Here is an 18,093-nt window from a genome sequence, read left to right as displayed (position 1 = left end):
CTTTTGGGACCCCACTTTCCTCCTTCTGCCACTCTGAATAGCTACCCTTTACCTCTACTCTCTGCTTTCTCTCTTGAAGCCAGCTAACTATCCATTCTGCTGCTTGTCCCCTGACTCTGCATTCTCTGACCTTATTCATTTGTCTATTATGTGGCACCTTATCGAAGGCCTTTTGAAAATCTAGATAAATTACATCTACTGCATTACCCTTGTGTACTCTCTGTTACCTCTTCAAAAATTCAGTGAGGTTGGTCAAGCAAGACTTTCCCTTTTGAAATCCATGCTGACTATTCATTATTGTATTTTTGGCTTCTAGATGCTCTTCTAGATTTCTATTCAGGTGCCCATAGACTTGCTGTACATCTGCAAGTTCCTGTCTGTTCAAAAGTTAATGGAAATATATTAAAACTACTTTAAGAGTGCTGGTAGTTTATTTTTAAGAGTGATGGTAATCAAAATAGATGAAAACATAACTGTGATCCCATTTAAAGATGCTTGGCAGCTATGAAAATATGTCAACAAGTTTGGGGGCTGATAATACGATAACACTCCACATAAAATTGGTGTAGAGGCCTGTAATACACCTAAGTATCCTAATTTCACAGGGGCTGGGAGCCTACACATAGGCTGATTAGACCCTTGACTTTTATTAGGGCGCTATGCCTCACAGTGCCGATGGGCCACGTGGCCTCCTCCTGTGCTGTACTATTCTATGATTCTATGAAGTGTTGAAGGGGAGGCCACAATTAAAGTGTGGCCTTAAAAACTTTGGGCATTCATGCCTATTGCCCCATCTCCAGCACCAGTGCCCCTCCTCCATGCTTGGCCCATAACAGGCAGCCAGCAGACTTTCACTGGCTATTGACTCCCCAAAATACTGATCTGGAACTTCTGGCACATCACGAGAGATGAGCCTCGAGCACCAATAAATTATGCAAACAGCTGAAGTTGGATTATCCAGCGAGATCAGCCCATTTTTGTGCAAGCCATTGTATGGTATTTATTGTCCGATGCACTTGCAACTTAGAATCATAGAAATTACAGTACAAAAAGAAATCATTTGACCCATCACACCAGTGCCAGTGCTAGCACTTGAACTGAAGCTATCTATACTAATTCCATTTTCATGATCTATCTTTGTACCCTTTTATACTCTTCCTTTTCAATTACTTAGTCAAATATCTTTTCAATTATGCAAAGCTCTCCGCCTCAATCCAATTGTGGCAAAGCATTGTTTGTTGCAACAACCTACTGTTTGGAAAGAATTTAACATTTGTATGTAGCATTGCCATGGTTGGGCTATTGGAAATGGTGATTTATTTTGTTGGAAAATTTTCTAAATTACATACCAACATTTATGAAATTGTTAGAATTTATGCTGGTACTCAAGAGAAGATTTATATATTTCTAATAACCAAATACCAGCCGTGCCCCCAATAGCTCAATGGGTAATTATACTGCTGAGGTTTGTCATTGCCTATGAATACAAATTTCAGTATAATAAAGACCAGATATTAAGTACAACAGTGTCAGAAGATGATAAAATAACAGAAAGGTGCATTTTTAGTTCAATCATTTCAACTATTCTAGTTCATAGGAACATAGGAACAGGAGTAGGCCGTTGAGCCCCTTGAGCCTGTTCTGCAATTCAATGAGATCATGGCTGATCTGCAACCTAACTCCATATACCCGCCTTTGGCCCATATCCCTTAATACGTTTGATTAACAAAAATCTATCAATCTCCGATTTAAAATTAACAATTGATCTAGCATCAATTGCTTTTTGTGGAAGAGAGTTCCAAACTTCTACCAGTGTTTCCTAATTTCACTCCTGAAAGGTCTGGCTCTAATTTTTAGACTATGCCCCCTAGTCCTAGAATCTTCAACCAGCGTAAATAGTTTCTGTCTATCTATCCTATCGTTCCCCTTAATATCTTGAGAACTTCAATCAGATCACCCCTTAACCCCTACTAAATTCTAGGGAAGAAAGCCTAATTTGTGTAATCTCTCCTTGTAACTTAACCCCTGAAGTCTGAGTCTCATTCTGGTAAACCTACGCTGCACTCCCTCCAAGGCCAATATATCCTTCCTAAGGTGTGGTGCCCAGAACTGCTCACAGTACTCCAGGTGTGGTCCAACCAGGGCTTTGTATAACTGTAGCATAACTTCTACCCCCTTGTATTCTAGTCCTCTAGATATAAAGGCCAGCATTCCATTAGCCATTTAAATTATTTTCTGTACCTGTTCATGGCATTTTAATGATCAATGTACCTGGACCCTCAAGTCTCTTTGGATCTCCGCTGTTCTTAGCTTTTTACCATTTAGAAATTACCCTGTTCTGTCCTTTTTAGGTCCAAAATGGATGACCTCACATTTGCCTACATTGAAATCCATTTGCCACAGTTTTACCCATTCACTTAATCTATCAATATCTCTAATTTTATGCTTTCATCTACACTACCTACAATGCCGCCTATCTTTGTGTTATCGGCAAATTTGGATATATGACTTTCTATGCCATCATCTAAGTTGTTAAAAAATACTGTGAATAGTTGAGGCCCCAACACAGATCCCTGCAGGACACCACTAGTCACATTCTGCCAATTTGAATGCCTACTCATTATCTCTACTCTCTGTCTCCTGCCGCTCAGCCAATTTCCTAACCAAGTCAATAATTTGCCCTCAATTCTGTGGCTTAGTTAACAGTCACTTATGTGGGGCTTTATCAAATGCCTTCTGGAAGTCCATATAAATAACATCCATAGACATTCCCCTGTCCACTACTTTAGTCATCTCCTCAAAAAATTCAATCGGGTTTGTCAGGTATGACTTACCTTTCACAAATCCATGCTGGCTCTCTCTGATCAACTGAAAATTTTTGAGGTGTTCAGTCACCCTATCCTTAATTACAGACTCCAGCAATTTCTCAACAACAGATGTTAGACTAACTGGTCTATAATTCCCTGGTTTCCCTCTCGTCATTATGAAATAGCAAAGTGACATGTGCAATTTTACAATCTAAAGGAACGGTTCCTGAATCGAGAGAACTTTGGAAGATTATATTTAGGGCAGCTGCAATGTTCTCACCTACTTCCTTTAAAACCCTGGGATGGAAACCATCTGGTCCTGGGGATTTGTCACTCTTTGTGCCATTATTTTCTTCATTACTGTTACTTTACTTACGTTTTTTATTGAGTCCCTGTCCCTGATTTCATATTAATTTTCCTTGGGATTTCTAGCATGCTATCCTCTTCCTCTACTGTAAATACTGACGCAAAGTAATTATTCAATATGTCCCTTATTATCATTGACAATATCACCGCTTTCAGTTTTAAAGGGCCATCATTGCTCCTGACTACCCTCTTTTTCCTAATATAGAAACATAGAAGATAGGAGCAGGAGTAGGCCATTCGGCCCTTCGAGCCTGCTCCGCCATTCAATGAGATCGTGGCTGATCATCCAAATTCAGTACCCTGTCCCTGCCGTCTCCCCATATCCCTTGATCCCTTTAGCCTCAAGAAATATATCCAACTCTTTCTTGAATATATTTAATGAACTGGCCTCCACCACCCTCTGTGGCAGAGAATTCCACAGGTTCACCACTCTCTGGGTGAAGAAATTCCTCCTCATTTCAGTCCTAAATGGCTTACCGCTTATCCTTAGACTATGACCCCTGGTTCTGGACTCCCCGGCCATCAGAAACATCCTTCCTGCATCTAGTCTGTCCAGACCTGACAGAATTTTATAGGTTTCGATGAGATCCCCTCTCAATCTTCTATACTCCAGTGAGTATAAGCCCAATAGACACAATCTCTCCTCATACATCATTCCTGCCATCCCAGGTATCAGCCTGGTGAATCTTCGCTGCACTCCCTCCATGGCAAGAACGTCCTTCCTCTGGTAAGGTGACCAAAACTGCACACAATACTCAAGGTGTGGTCTCACCAAGGCCCTGTACAACTGTAGCAAGACATCCTTGTTCCTGTACTCGAACCCTCTTGCTACGAAGGCCAACATACCATTTGCCTTCTTAACCGCCTGCTGCACCTGCATGCTTACCTTCAGCGACTGGCGCACAAGGACACCCAGGTCTCTTTGCACTTCCCCTTCTCCCAATCTATTGCCATTCAAATAATAATCTGCCTTCCTGTTTTTGCCACCAAAGTGGATAACCTCACATTATAGTGCATTTGCCATGTTTCTGCCCAATCACCCAACCTGTCCAAATCGTACTGGAGTTTCACGACATCCTCCTCACAGCTTACCCTCCCACCCAGCTTTGTGTCGTCTGCAAATTTGGAGATATTGGCCTAGAAATTCAGTTGCATTCGCCAGCCGTTAGCGCCTTAGGAGGAGTAGATCTCGAGCGCTAGGCACTTAGCGGCCGGGCGCAGAACGATTTGCGCCTACGCCCAACTTCAGTAGACATTTAGCGCCGGCGCAAAGTGTTTGCGCGCGCTCAGCTGCGCGCGCAACTTATGACGTCATTTCGTCGTGCAACGCCCTTTGTGCGCCCCAAACCGGAACTTCAGTCGCGCCCGCCCAATGTGGGTGTGGCGGTGTTAAGAACTGTGAAGTGGAACGCAGCAGAGGCCCTGCGGGCCTCGGGGAGCGCTAATTAAAGGGCACTTAGACTGAACTATAAAGGCCAGCCATTTTGCTGCAATGACTCTAGTGCAACGGATTTCTGGACAGAGACCAAGGAAGACACCTTACTGATTTGGCCCAACATAGGAGAGGTATTTTTGGCTTCTGGCCAGAGCTTGGAAATTTGCCTCATTGTGATTTCACTGTTTGCAAGAATATTATGGGGGCTGCATGGGGTTCCAACCTTCAGTTCCAGCATTATGTGCGAAGGGCTCGCAGACGCTGTGTGAGAGGGGCAGCCATGCCTAGACGCAGAGGGGGCATCAGGCGTCGGCAACGTAGGCCTTACCCACTCAGGGAATACCGCCAACAGGTGTCCTATCTCACCATGACTGCCGCGCAGTGTGTTAAGAGGCTGCGCTTCAGAAGGGAGGTGGTTGCAGAGATCTGCCAGCTGCTTCACAGAGATCTGCGTCCACAGCTGATGTGCAGGACGTCTCTGTCGGTGGAAGTGAAGGTTACGGTGGCTCTGAACTTTTATGCAAGCGGCTCCTTCCAAGCCGCTGCTGGGGACATAGCTAACATCTCCCAGTTCGCCGTGCATCACTGCATCCGGCAGGTCACCGATGCCTTTTTCACAAGGAGACACCAATTCATCTCCTTCCCCATGACCCTAGAGAGGCAGAAGCAGCGTGCAGTCGGATTTGCGAGGATCGCTGACTTCCCCATGGTGCAGGGCGCCATTGACTGCACGCATATGGCTTTGCGGGCACCTATCGACAATGCCGAGGATTACCGCAACCGGAAGGGCTACCATTCCCTCAATGTACAGCTGGTGTGTGACCACAGGCAGCGCATCCTAGCTGTCAATGCCCGCTTTCCAGGCAGCAGCCACGATGCATTTATCCTGCGCCAGACTACTGTGGCTGACATGTTCCAGGCACAGCCTCCCCCAAGAGGATGGCTTATCGGGGACAAAGGCTATCCTTTGTGTACATGGCTCATGACCCCGCTCCGCGCGCCCAGGACCCCTGCTGAGGAGGCATACAACGAAAGCCATCAAGCCACAAGGAGCATCATAGAGCAAACGATTGGCGTCCTCAAGCAACGGTTCCGCTGCCTGGATCGCTCCGGCGGATCTCTGCAGTATTCGCCGGATAGAGTCTCCCAGTTCGTCATCGTTTGCTGCATGCTGCACAACCTGGCTATCCGCAGGACTCGGGCACTGCCACCTCACGTTGGACCACCACCTCAGGAGGAGGAGCAGGAGGACCATGAGGAGGAGGAGGAGGAGGAGGAGGAGTACCAGCCCAGGAGGGAGCCACAAGGTCCAAGGGCCGTCCGTTGGCGGCTTATTGAACGACACTTCTAGGCCCCCTGTCAGGGAATGGCTTGCGGCAATGAACGCACATGAATGCAGCCGCTCCGCAAGCCCTCAGCCGGTTAACGCAACAACCACTTGAAACATCACTCATGGACAAGCTGAATAAAGAAAAAGCTTTATTGAACAAACTCAGGGCCCTTCCCACATGAAACCGAAAAACAGACAACACCCCCAAAAAACACTCAAATACATATCTCACTCCCACAACCTGGGGAGGAATAACAAAACTTGTCCATCCAAATGGCCTTCATCCTTGGCCTTACCAAAAGAACCCCCCCCATAGACAAGACAACCACCCCCATATAAAAAAACATTTGCCAACACACTCTACTTTGTGTGCCGAGAGGGCGAGTCCTTGTCCAGGCTTTTCCGGCCCTTGGCCGACCTGCTGCTCCGCCTCAACCTGGGCCCTGTGGGTGCTGCAAGGCTGGGGGAAGGCTCCTGAGGGGCACATTGCGTGATGGCAGATGCCCTTGGGGGTCGGCCTAGACGAGCTCTGGCCCTCGAGGGGCCGGCTGCTGACTGCTGCAGCTGTGGCTGGGCAGCATCAGTCCCTCCAGCAGCTCGTCGCAGCTTCGCTGGGGGAGTGGCAGTGGCGGCTGCAGCAATGGGGGCAAGCTGGCTGATGCCAGGCGCTCGCTGCTCGCCTGAGACACTGGCATTCGGATGGGCTGGCACTGCAGCAAGCGCAGCAATCTGGTGAAGGCCAGACCGCTGTGCTGCTGCAGCGCGGCGGGTGCCCTGGCGATGCCTGCCTGACACAGCGAGTGTGGCAGCAGTGAGTGCCCGTACTGCCCTGGTCTGTGCCCGCATCAGACCAGCCAGTGACTGCACGGCACCACTGATCAACTGTCCACTCGCTGCCTGTGCTGCCCTGAATTCGTCCCGACTTGCGACCTGTGCTGCCCTCAATTCGGCCCGACTCGCGTCCTGTGATGCCCCGAATTCGGCCCGACTCGCGTCCTGTGATGCCCCGAATTGTTCGAGACCCCTGGCCTGTGCTGCCGCGAGTTGTTCGAAACCCCTGGCCTGTGAGGCCCCGAAATCGGACACACTATGAGCCAGGGACTCGATGGCCTCAGGCAACCGTGCCACAACCCCCATGAACTCGGTGTGCCGACGATCCGAGTCCGCGGACATTTGATCAAGGAGGCGCACCTCCTGGGCGAGGACCGTCTCCGGACTGGAGGCCGGACTCTCCCTCTGGGGAGAAGGCCGCCGAGCTGGCCGACCCTTCCCGCGTGGCTGGACGCCACTGGGCCCAGCAACTACACTCCCCTGCAACACTTCCCCCCTCTGGGGAGAAGGCAGCCGTGCTGCCCGACCCTTCCCGCGTGGCTGGACGCCACTGGGCCCAGGAGCTACACTCCCCTGCAACACTTCCCCCCTCTGGGGAGAAGGCAGCCGTGCTGCCCGACCCTTCCCGCGTGGCTGGACGCCACTGGGCCCAGGAGCTACACTCCCCTGCAACACTTCCCTCCGGCTCTCCTCCAGGGAAGACGTGTCCCCTCCATTGCCATCCCCTGGCGCGGATGAGGGTTCCCCCGATGTGCCGCCTTCCTCTTGCTCCACCTCATCCTCCTCTTCCGAGGGACTGACACTCGCAGCTTCAGGGACCTCCTCCTCACCAGCTGAAAGCAGGAAGGCACAAGAGTAGCTTTAGAGTGAGGACAGGGCATCAGCGAGGGAGGCATGAGTGGTGGCATTCTGCGCATTGGTCGGACAGTGGCAAAGGATGTAGATCTGAAGCGCAAGGGGAACGAGAGAGGTCCAAACGGTCATGTCCTTACCATTGGGGCCCAGCACAGGGTCGGCATCTCCAATTGCAACGGGGCCAATCACCCGGGCACCCATGAGTCGACCCACGCGCTCCTCCAGGTCACTGAGCTGCTGGAACTGGGCACGGCCTCCCCCGGTGACAGTCTGGCTCTTCAGATTCTGGGCCAGCTTGGCCTGCAAGAGAAAGGATGGCCTCTAAGTACAGTGTGGTGCCCTGTTGTTGTGTGCACTGCCTCCCATGGTCGAATAGCTTGGCCAGTGTGGTGCCCTGTTGTTGTGTGCACTGCCTCCCATGGTTGAATAGCTTGGCCAGTGTGGTGCCCTGTTGTTGTGTGCACTGCCTCCCATGGTCGAATAGCTTGGCCAGTGTGTAAAGTGCAGAAAGTGCAATTGATGTTCATGCCAGTGCCATAGCTGCTGGATGAGGGCTGTCCATTAGGCCTTTGAGGTCCCTTTGCCCATAATGTGAGGTGCACATGCAAGGATGAGGAGGACACTGGAAAGGGTACTCACCCTGACAATCCGAGTGAGGTCGTTAAACTTTTTCCGGCATTGGACACCAGTCCTGGGGACATCGCAGGTGGCTGTGACCCACTGGGCGATATCCCTCCAGGCTCTCCTGTACACCCTCTTGGGAGGCTTCTTGCCACTGTCCGGGAACAAGATATGGCTTCTCTTCTCCAAAGCCCTAACCAGCACCTTTAAATCATGGGCAGAGAAGCGCTGCGCTCGCTCACGGGCCCTCTGCATCCTTCCTGGCGCTATTTCTCTCCAGCAGCAGTGTTTAGGCCTAGCTGGAGGGCTGCAGTATCCAGGGCGTGGCAGCAGACCAAGTCGACCCTTCCCCCTTTAAGAGCTGGCCGGCGCCAGGGTGTCTGCTGTCAATCAAAACATGACCGCACCTGCGCTGCGCCCGGCCTCGGCGGTATCAGTCTGCACCGCCGGCTTAGCGCCTAAAGATAGCCGTGCAACGCCAGTTTTAGTGCTCGAGCAAACTCCTTGGCCAAAGCTACTGAATATCGGCGAAGTGGCCTCCACTTTCCGGCGGGCGCAAACTTTAGCGGCCGCCCGACTTTACCGCCCCAAAAGTGGCTAGACTGAATTTCTAGGCCATTACATCCAATTCCCTCGTCCAGATCATTAATATATATTGTGAACAGCTGGGGTCCTAGGACCGATCCTTGCGGTACCCCACTAGTCACTGCCTGCCACTCGGAAAACGACCCGTTTATTCCAACTCTTTGCTTTCTGTCTGCCAACCAGTTCTCTATCCAAGTCAATACCTTGCCCCCAATCCCATGTGCCTTAATTTTGCACGCTAATCTCTTATGTAGGACCTTATCGAAAGCCTTCTGAAAGTCCAAATACACCACATCCACTGGTTCTCCCTTATCTATTTTACCAGTTACATCCTCAAAAAATTCCAGTAGATTAGTCAAGCATGATTTACCTTTTGTAAATCCATGTTGACTTTGTCCGATCCTGTCACTGCTTTCCAAGTGCTCTGCTATTACATCTTTTATAATAGACTCTAGCATATTCCCCACTACCGATGTCAGGCTTACCGGTCTATAATTCCCCGCTCTTTCTCTACCATCTTTTTTGAATAGTGGGGTAACATTAGCTATCCTCCAATCCATGGGTACCGTTCCAGAGTCTATTGAGTTCTGGAAGATGACCAGCAATACATCTACTATCTCTAGGGCCACTTCCTTAAGTACCCTGGGATGTAGACCATCAGGCCCTGGGGATTTATCGGCCTTCAGTCCCATCAATTTTCCTAACACCATTTCCCTACAAATACTGATTTCTTTCAGTTCCTCCCTTTCATCAGACCCTATGTTCCCCGGCATCTCTGGGAGGTTATTTGTGTCCTCCTTTGTGAAGAAGATAATTGTAAAAATTCTTTGTGTTGATTTTGAGATCCCTTGTAAGTTTCTTTTCATACTCCCTTTTTGTCGATCTTACTATCTGTTTTGTGACCATTTGCTGTTCTTTGTATCTTTCCCATTCGCCAGGATCAGTGCTATATTTTGCATTTTTGTATGGCTTCAGCAGAGGTAGAGGCAGGCTGCTCACTTCCCTGCTGCGACTGCTTAGACACTTTTGGCAGACGTCCTCTGGGTTTTGGAGCCTGTGAGGGCCCTGCCAAAGACTGCTCCTCCTGCAACTGTGCAGGGGTAAACTCGGCCATCGGGATCCAAGGCAGCATGTGGGACTTTGACTGAGGGGAGGCAATGGGGGAGAAGTGGGAGTGCTTTGAGCAGAGCCCCCACTTCTATGTCCCCTCGCACCATCATCCCTCTCATGGGCCTCCTTGCTGCACATCAGTGGGGTGATGAACGCTCAAGTCTAGGTTGGTATCCCTTCTACATATGACTGCAGTAAAAATCTGCAAGCTGTTGTTCACAGCAAGCATGTTCTCGTTTGACTGGCGTGTTTGCTCCTCCATGCAGGTGGCCATCCTATCCATGGAAGAGCTCATCGTCGCCATCCCCTGTGACATGGTGCTGCTCATTTTGGAGATGGACTTCTCCATTCTCCCTACAATTGCGCACATTGCGGCTGGAAAAGCTGCCAGAGCTCCTGCATTGTTGCTGCTCCTCCAAGATCACCCTCTCTGTTGACAGCCCCCGAGGTTCAGCATCTGCCTGCAGCTGACCAGAGCGAGGACTCTCCACTGCTGTCGCTGTCTCCCCTATCTGCTCTTGCTCACTTGTGATGTGTGAGACACCAGGTGACAACACTACTCTATCTCTCACAGGACCCACCAACGTGCGTGTATCTGCACTGCTGCTGAGTGCGCAAGGGTCTGGTGACGGTGCACCCTCAGAGACTGCAGCTTCCTCTGAGGAGTCATCTTCCTCCTCCGGCTGGACATTGGGGGGGCATTTGATGGACCTGTGGGAGAGTAAAGACATGAATTAGAAGTGTTATGATAAGAATGTTGTAAGTTACCATTATGCACATGATCATATTTCACTGGCTGCTGACATCAAGTCACCATGAGTGACTGAAGTATGCCATGTAACTGTATGATCTTTAATTCTGTCACCAGGTTGCCGGGAGGTCCCCCTCTCTCCATCTCCCACTGCCAGCAGCTCTGCAACTCCGCTTATGTCCAGCACCTCCTCCTCTGCTGGCGTCAATGGAATGTAAATTGAAGGGCCACCTCCGATTCTCTGCCTCTCCCTGGTGTTCTGCGCTCTCTTCTGCAAGGAGGGAAAAAAGAAACTTTGAGTGAGAGTCATGCAATGAGTGTAAGGGTTGGATGGGCTACATTGTAGAGGTTGACTATGAGAGAGTGGTGTTGTTATGTTCATTAATAACTAGTCATTTTTATTAAGAACAGCTAGCTTTTCCTAGACACTTTATTGAGCACATGTGGACTAGGTACAGTATCTGTAGAGGCATCCATCTTGACTGCTGCCTTGTGGGTAGCTTGGTGCATCGTGGTTAGCCCACTCTTATATACATACAGCACCACCTAGTGTACCATTCCAGAATGACAGGTTACTGATCATTACATCCCCCTTTCTTTGAGGTTAAACAAAATCAGTATCAATCAATATCAATCAATCATAACAACATAAACATCTTCAACAGTCAATACATTTTCAATGTAGTTTTCTTTGTACTCAAAGATTAAGTCTAGCAGGCTTTTTTACTTCACGTGTGGATCTTCTCAGCACAGGTAAGTCTGATGTGTTTTCATGAGAGCCTGTATGTGTATTTGTGTTAGATTGTTCTGGTGGTGAGTGACAAGATTCAGTTGCGGCATTGTCATCGATTTGCTCTTCGATAGACTCTTGTGTTTTTAGGAGGGAACGGCGGTTCCTCCTGAGAATCTGTCCTTCCTCAGTTCTAACAGTGTATGACCTTGGTCCTACTTCCTCAAGAACTGTAGCTCTCCTGTTCCATGCATCTGGATCCTCAATCCTGACAACATCATCCCTTGTCAATGGTTTCAGAGTTTTGGATGACTTGTCATAGTATGATTTCTGTTTCAGCTTTAACAGTTGAAGTCTCTGTCTCAGTTCCTTACTCTGCTTTTCTTTCACACAGCAGGGTAGCGTGGTACGCAACTTGCGACCCATTAGGAGTTCAGCAGGTGAAAAACCAGAGTCTAAAGATGAGGCTCGGTAGCTCAGCAGGGTGAGATAAGGATCAGACTTGCTTTCTGTCGCTTTCTTCAGTAGCTGCTTGAGAACTTGAACACCTTTCTCTGCCTTACCATTCGACTGAGCATACAAAGGACTGGATGTGATGTGTTGAAAGTCTTAATGTGCTGCAAACTGTTGCCACTCCTTACAATTGAAGCACGGACCATTGTCGCTAACGGCAATCCTGGGAATTCCATGTCTGGCGAAGATGGATTTCACATGCATTATGACACTGCTTGCTGCGGTGCTTGAGAGCAGCGCCATCTCAGGATAGTTAGAATAGTAGTCAATCACTATTAGATATTCTTTACCATTTAAATGAAAGAGGTCCATACCAACCTTTTGCTATAGTGCTGTTGGTAAGTCAGCTACTATCATTGGTTCCTTTGTTTGTTTGTTTTGGTGTTTCTGACATGTCTCACATTTGCCTATCATGTTCTCAATGTCCTTATTTATGCCAGGCCAATAAACAGTGTCTCTTGCTCTCCTTTTGCATTTTTCAATTCTGAGGTGTCCCTCATGAATCCTTTTGAGCATGTCTTGATGTAGAGCCTGTGGAATGACTATTCTGTTCTGTTTTAGTAATAGTCCACTTACGACACTCGATTCTGACCATATGTGAAAATATTTTGGACAGGAACCTTTTGGCCAACCATGATGAATGTTCTCTATTACTGTTTGTAATACTGTATCTTTTACAGTTTCTTCTGCTATTTGCTTTGATTTTGTGTCTGACACGGGCAGCGCAGCAGTGACCATACTCACATGAACATCCACGTCTTCTTCAGTAGAGCTCACATGACTCATTGTGGGTGCTCGGGATAGTGCATCTGCTAACACTATGTATTTGCCTGGTGTGTAGATCAGTTCAAAGTCATATCTTTGCAGCTTCATCATGAGTCGTTGAATCCTTGGAGACATCTCATTCAGGTTCTTTTTTATGATGGCAACCAGTGGGCTGTGGTCTGTCTCAACTGTGAAGGTGGGAAGTCCATATATGTAGCCATGAAACTTTTCTAGTCCAACTACCAAGCCTAGACATTCCTTTTCAATCTGGGCGTATCGACACTCAGTATCAGTCATAGACCTGGAGGCATAGGCAACAGGCTTCCAATCTTCACCCTCTGCTTGTAGCAAGACCGCACCTAGGCCATCTTTTGATGCATCCATTGACACTTTGATTCTTTTTGTTGGGTCAAAGAAGGTGAGTACAGGTGTGGTTGTCAGCACTGTTTTGAGGTTTATCCACTCTTGTTCATGTCTTTCTGTCCATGCGAACTCATTTGTTTTACGTAGCAGGTCACGCAGACAGGCTGTCTTGGCTGACAAGTTAGGAATGAACTTTCCAATGAAGTTTATCATCCCCATGATGTGTAGCACTCCTTTTTTGTCAGTGGGTCGGGGCATTTTGAGTATGGCGTTTACTTTTTCCATATCTGGCTCTATTCCTTTACCAGATAGATTATCTCCTAGGAAAGTGAGTTCCTGGATGCCAAACTGACACTTGGCTTTGTTGAGCTTCAGTCCATTCCGGCGTATGCTCTGTAGCACTTTAGTCAGTCTCTCATTGTGTTCTTTCAGTGTGGAGCCCCAGATGATGATGTCATCAACATAGACCCGAACTCCTTCCAGACCTTCAATTATGTGTTCCATCGCTCTGTGAAAGATTTCAGATGTAGATATTATCCCAAAAGGCATTCTGAGGAAACAATACCTGCCAAATGATGTGTTGAAGGTACAGTATTTGGTGCTCTCTTCATCCAGTTTTAGTTGCCAAAATCCTTGTGAGGCAGCGAGCTTTGTAAAGTATCTGGCACCTGACATTTCACTGGTGATTTCTTCTCGCTTGGGAATCTGGTAGTGTTCACGTTTTATGTTTGCATTTAAGTCCTTTGGATCCATGCATATTCTTAGATCATTGTTCTTTTTCTTTACACATACCATGGAGTTAACCCAGTCTGTTGGCTCTTCGACTTTCCTGATGACTCCTAGTGTGGTCATTCTGTCCAGTTCATTCTTGAGCCGGTCATGCAGGGGTGCTGGAACTCTTCATGGAGCATGTACCACTGGCTGAGCATCCTCCTTTAGCTGGATCTTGTAAGTGAATGGTAGAACTCCAAATCCTTTGAACACATCCTGGAAATTATTTACTACAGAATCCACTGAGTCATCTGGTCTGCTTATGGCACAGTTTATACGGTATACTCTCTTGACCAGTTCTAAGTCCTCACAAGCTTTGTCACCCAGTAGTGAATCAAGTCCTTCAGCCACAACAGAAAACATGAGATGATGCACTTTGTCTTTGACTGTCACTTTAAGTCTGCATACACCTAAGCTCTCTATTTTCTGTCCATTATAGTCCTTCAGTAGTACTGACTTTTTCTGTATTTTGGGCTTTTCCTTCATGTTTTTAATGTCACTCATACTGATTAAGTTTGCTTTTGCCCCAGTGTCCAGTTTCAATGTAACTAATGCTCCATTTATCTGCAGTGGGATCATCCATTTGTCCTCTTTTACTGCATTCATTTTATGTTCAGCATTGTCCATATCTGAGGGCTGCACATTTTCTGTATCATTTTTGACATTGTCACATGACACCATTCGTACAAAAAATGTCTCACTTAAATCAGTGTCCTCAATCACATTAACTCGTTGCCCTTTCTTTGTTTTTACTTTTGAAAAGCATTGTTTGGCAAAGTGATTCTTTCCATTACACTTTGTGCACATTTTTCCAAACGCTGGGCATTGTCTTAACTGGTGTTTGTAACCACAGCGTTTACAATTAAAAATTTCATCCTCCGATTGCTTTTCATTTCTGTTCTGCCCACGTTTCTTCCCCTTGTAGGACACAGCACCGACAGCAGCATTATCACTCATTACAATCGCATCATTATTGATTTCACTGAAAGTCTTCGCGTGCTTTCGAGCTAGCTCGCTGGCTTGGCATATTTTCACTGCAATTTCCAATGTTAGTTCGGTTTCTCTCAACAGACGTTCCCTGACCTTTTTATAATGAATACCGAACACAATCTGGTCACGAATCATGGATGCTTTCAGCTAAGAGAAATTACATGTCTGTGCTTTCAGTTTCAGATCAGTTATAAAGCTATCAAAAGTCTCATTTTGCTGCTGTGTCCGAGAACAGAAGATGTACCTCTCATAGGTTTCATTCTTTTTGGGAGAACAATGTGTATCAAACTTCTTTAGCACATCGTCTAATTTTCCTCTGTTCTCCTCTGGATTAAATACAAATGTATTAAATACCTCTATCGCCTGTGGGCCTGCAACCATGAGCAGCAATGCTATTTTCCTTGCGTCTGGCTTCGTACCGTACCCGATGGCAGCAATGTAGAGTTCGAATTGTTGTTTAAAAGTCTACCAATTGTAGTCGATATTTCCTGTGAGTTTCAAACGCTCTGGTGGCTTCAAATTCACCATGTCGCCTTGCACAATATTCAGCAGATCTTACCAATCCTGGTACCATGTTATGTTCATTAATAACTAGTTGTTTTTATTAAGAACAGCTAGCTTTTGCTAGACACTTTATTGAGCACATGTGGACTAGGTACAGTATCTGTAGAGGCATCCATCTTGACTGCTGCCTTGTGGGTAGCCTGGTGCATCGTGGGTAGCCCACTCTTATATACATACAGCACCACCTAGTGTACCATTCCAGAATGACAGGTTACTGATCATTACAGGTGTGACATTGCCAAATGGCCTCCTTCTGTGGGGTTACTTTCTATGATTGCATTAGGCTGAGGGTGAGTGTCAGTGGTGGACAGTCAGATGGGGATGTGAGTAGGTGCATAGACAGTGAGGGATGGTTGCAACTGCAAGGTAGGTTGGTATGAGTGCTGGCGTGCAGGCGTAGGCTTGGGAAGGCAGAGTGATGGGGTTGGGGTGACACGCACATCAGGAAGTAGTTGAATGTGGCATTGCACTCACCTTTCCTGACCTCATGAGGTAATTAAATCGGATCGAGGAACGGCTCACAACATTCCTGCTGCTCACTTTGTGGGTGATCTCCAGCCATGCTCTCTTTGTTTCAGCGGCTGGCCTCTTCTTCCCATCACCAGGGAAGAGGACCTCCTTGCAGGCTCTCACTCCCTGGAGCAAGATTTCCAGGGAGGAATCAATAAACCTGGGCGCAGACTTCAGGCGCTGATCCTGCATCCTTGGTTATAAATGCTTGAACCTTCACAGTCAAATTATTAGAACTAAATAACAGCAACAGCCACCTCTCACAACAACATCAGAAGCACCTCCAACAACATTAAACTCTGAAGTGCGCAAGGCTCCTTTAAATAGGTGAGCTGAAGGGGAGTCATCCATGACGTCATTAGACTCGCTTCAGTTAATTGGCCGGGAAACCCGCATGACTAAGCCAATTGATGTAGTTAAGTTAAACGCACACTGCAGAGCTTGCTGATGGAAAGTTCGGGATAGCAACCCGCTACGCGACCCCCACGCTCCCAACCGAACTCAAAGGGGAAAATTCAGCCCCTTATATGAGTGTGTGGACATGCAGCATGTGCAGCATGCTTGGTGTTTGCTGCTTACCACATCTGCTGGACCACAGGGCAAATTCATTGTGATGGCAGCAATGCAGAGTGTGCAATGCAGAGCGTGCAATGCAGAGGTCCTCTTCCCTGGTGATGGGAAGAAGAGGCCAGCCGCTGAAATGCCTGTGCATTTGGAAAATAGATGAACAATTGCCAATTTACAGTGAAGCTCTATTACGATGCAATATTGGTGGGCCGCGATTTCTGCCCGCACCAAGCTTGCGATTTCCCAAAGTCAGACTCATTAAAATATTTCCAGCAGTCTGCTCGTGGAATTCCTACCTCTTTCGGGGAGCCCCTCACAGGGAAGGGAGAGAAATTGGGTACCTGCTTCAGATTAATGGGATCAGTTGGATAGGAGTCAGGATTTTTTTTTTTTAATTGCTGGGTTGGGGAATTGAATCGATTGCCCCAATAGGGCACGTAAAATTTAAATCCCTCCTCTGCATGCCATAGCAACGCTGTATGTCAGGAACGCATGGCATTTCTATGTTGTAATGTATATACCTTTAAGGGGGGAACTACTTTTTACAGCTCATGTATACTGTAGTACTGGCAGTGACCACACCTGTATATAGCACTGAGTAGTAATCTGTACAGGCAGTTGCAGTGTGAGCCACGTTGAGTAAACACCTGTTGTACCTTTCTCCGCAGTCTGTGTCTTATTATACACGGACACAACATTGGCGACGAGGCAGGTTCGAACCTACCTGCAACTCTGCATCACCTCCGGGGATTCGTTCCTGGAGATCAGTGGATTGGAGGTCAAGGCCAGAGACTCGGGCATCGACCACGGGCAACCGCCCAGTCATCCAGCAGAGACGCGAGAATTGTGGGGGAGGCTGTCGAGAGCCAGGCTTGGCTTTCCAGTCGAGGTGGTCCAGCGAAACGGGCTGGCAACAGGTAGTGCGCAGACCCTTCCCGGACAGCGGCGGGCTAGAGCTCGACCGAGCGGCACAGCAAAGGGCCGAGCAGCGTCGACGGGGGAGAGAGAGAGAGGGCAGAGCGCACAGGGCGCAGCCGGTGTTCAGGGGCCGAGCAGCGTCAGAGAGAGGGAGAGAGAGACGCGCAGAAACCTGCGAGGCGCCGCCATTGCCACGAGGACCGCCGAGAGCGGCGTTGGCAGCAGCGCAGGAGAAGCGCGTGAAACCTACAGGGTGCCGCCATTGCCACGAGAACCGCCGGGAGCGGCGTTGGCAGCAGCGGGGGAGGAAGGAAAGCGCGGGAGACGCCATTTTAAGCCATTGGGAGATGCCATTTTAAACCACACCCAAAATGCCGAAGAGTGGCAGTATCACCGCATTTGACAATGAAGTTGAAGATTGGACTACATATGTCGAACGAATAGAGGTGTACTGCAAGGCAAATGAGGTGTCAGATGACAAGAAAGCGTCGGTATTGTTAAATTTAATGGGTGCAAAGACGTATGGTTTATTACGAAATCTAGTAACCCCAACGAAGCCAATGGAAAAGAGTTTTGAAGACATAGTAATGATACTAAAGGAACATTTAAACCCCACACCGCTGCTGATAGCAGAAAGATTCAAGTTTCACAAACGGAACCAGCATAAGGATGAAAGCAATGCTGATTATTTAACAGAACTGTGCAAACTAT

This window comes from Somniosus microcephalus, chromosome 2 (assembly GCF_052327205.1).
Source record: "Somniosus microcephalus isolate GS21.2 chromosome 2, FLI_Smic_1.0, whole genome shotgun sequence".
Taxonomy (NCBI): Eukaryota; Metazoa; Chordata; class Chondrichthyes; order Squaliformes; family Somniosidae; genus Somniosus; species Somniosus microcephalus.
Note: the sequence above shows the minus strand (reverse complement) of the source record.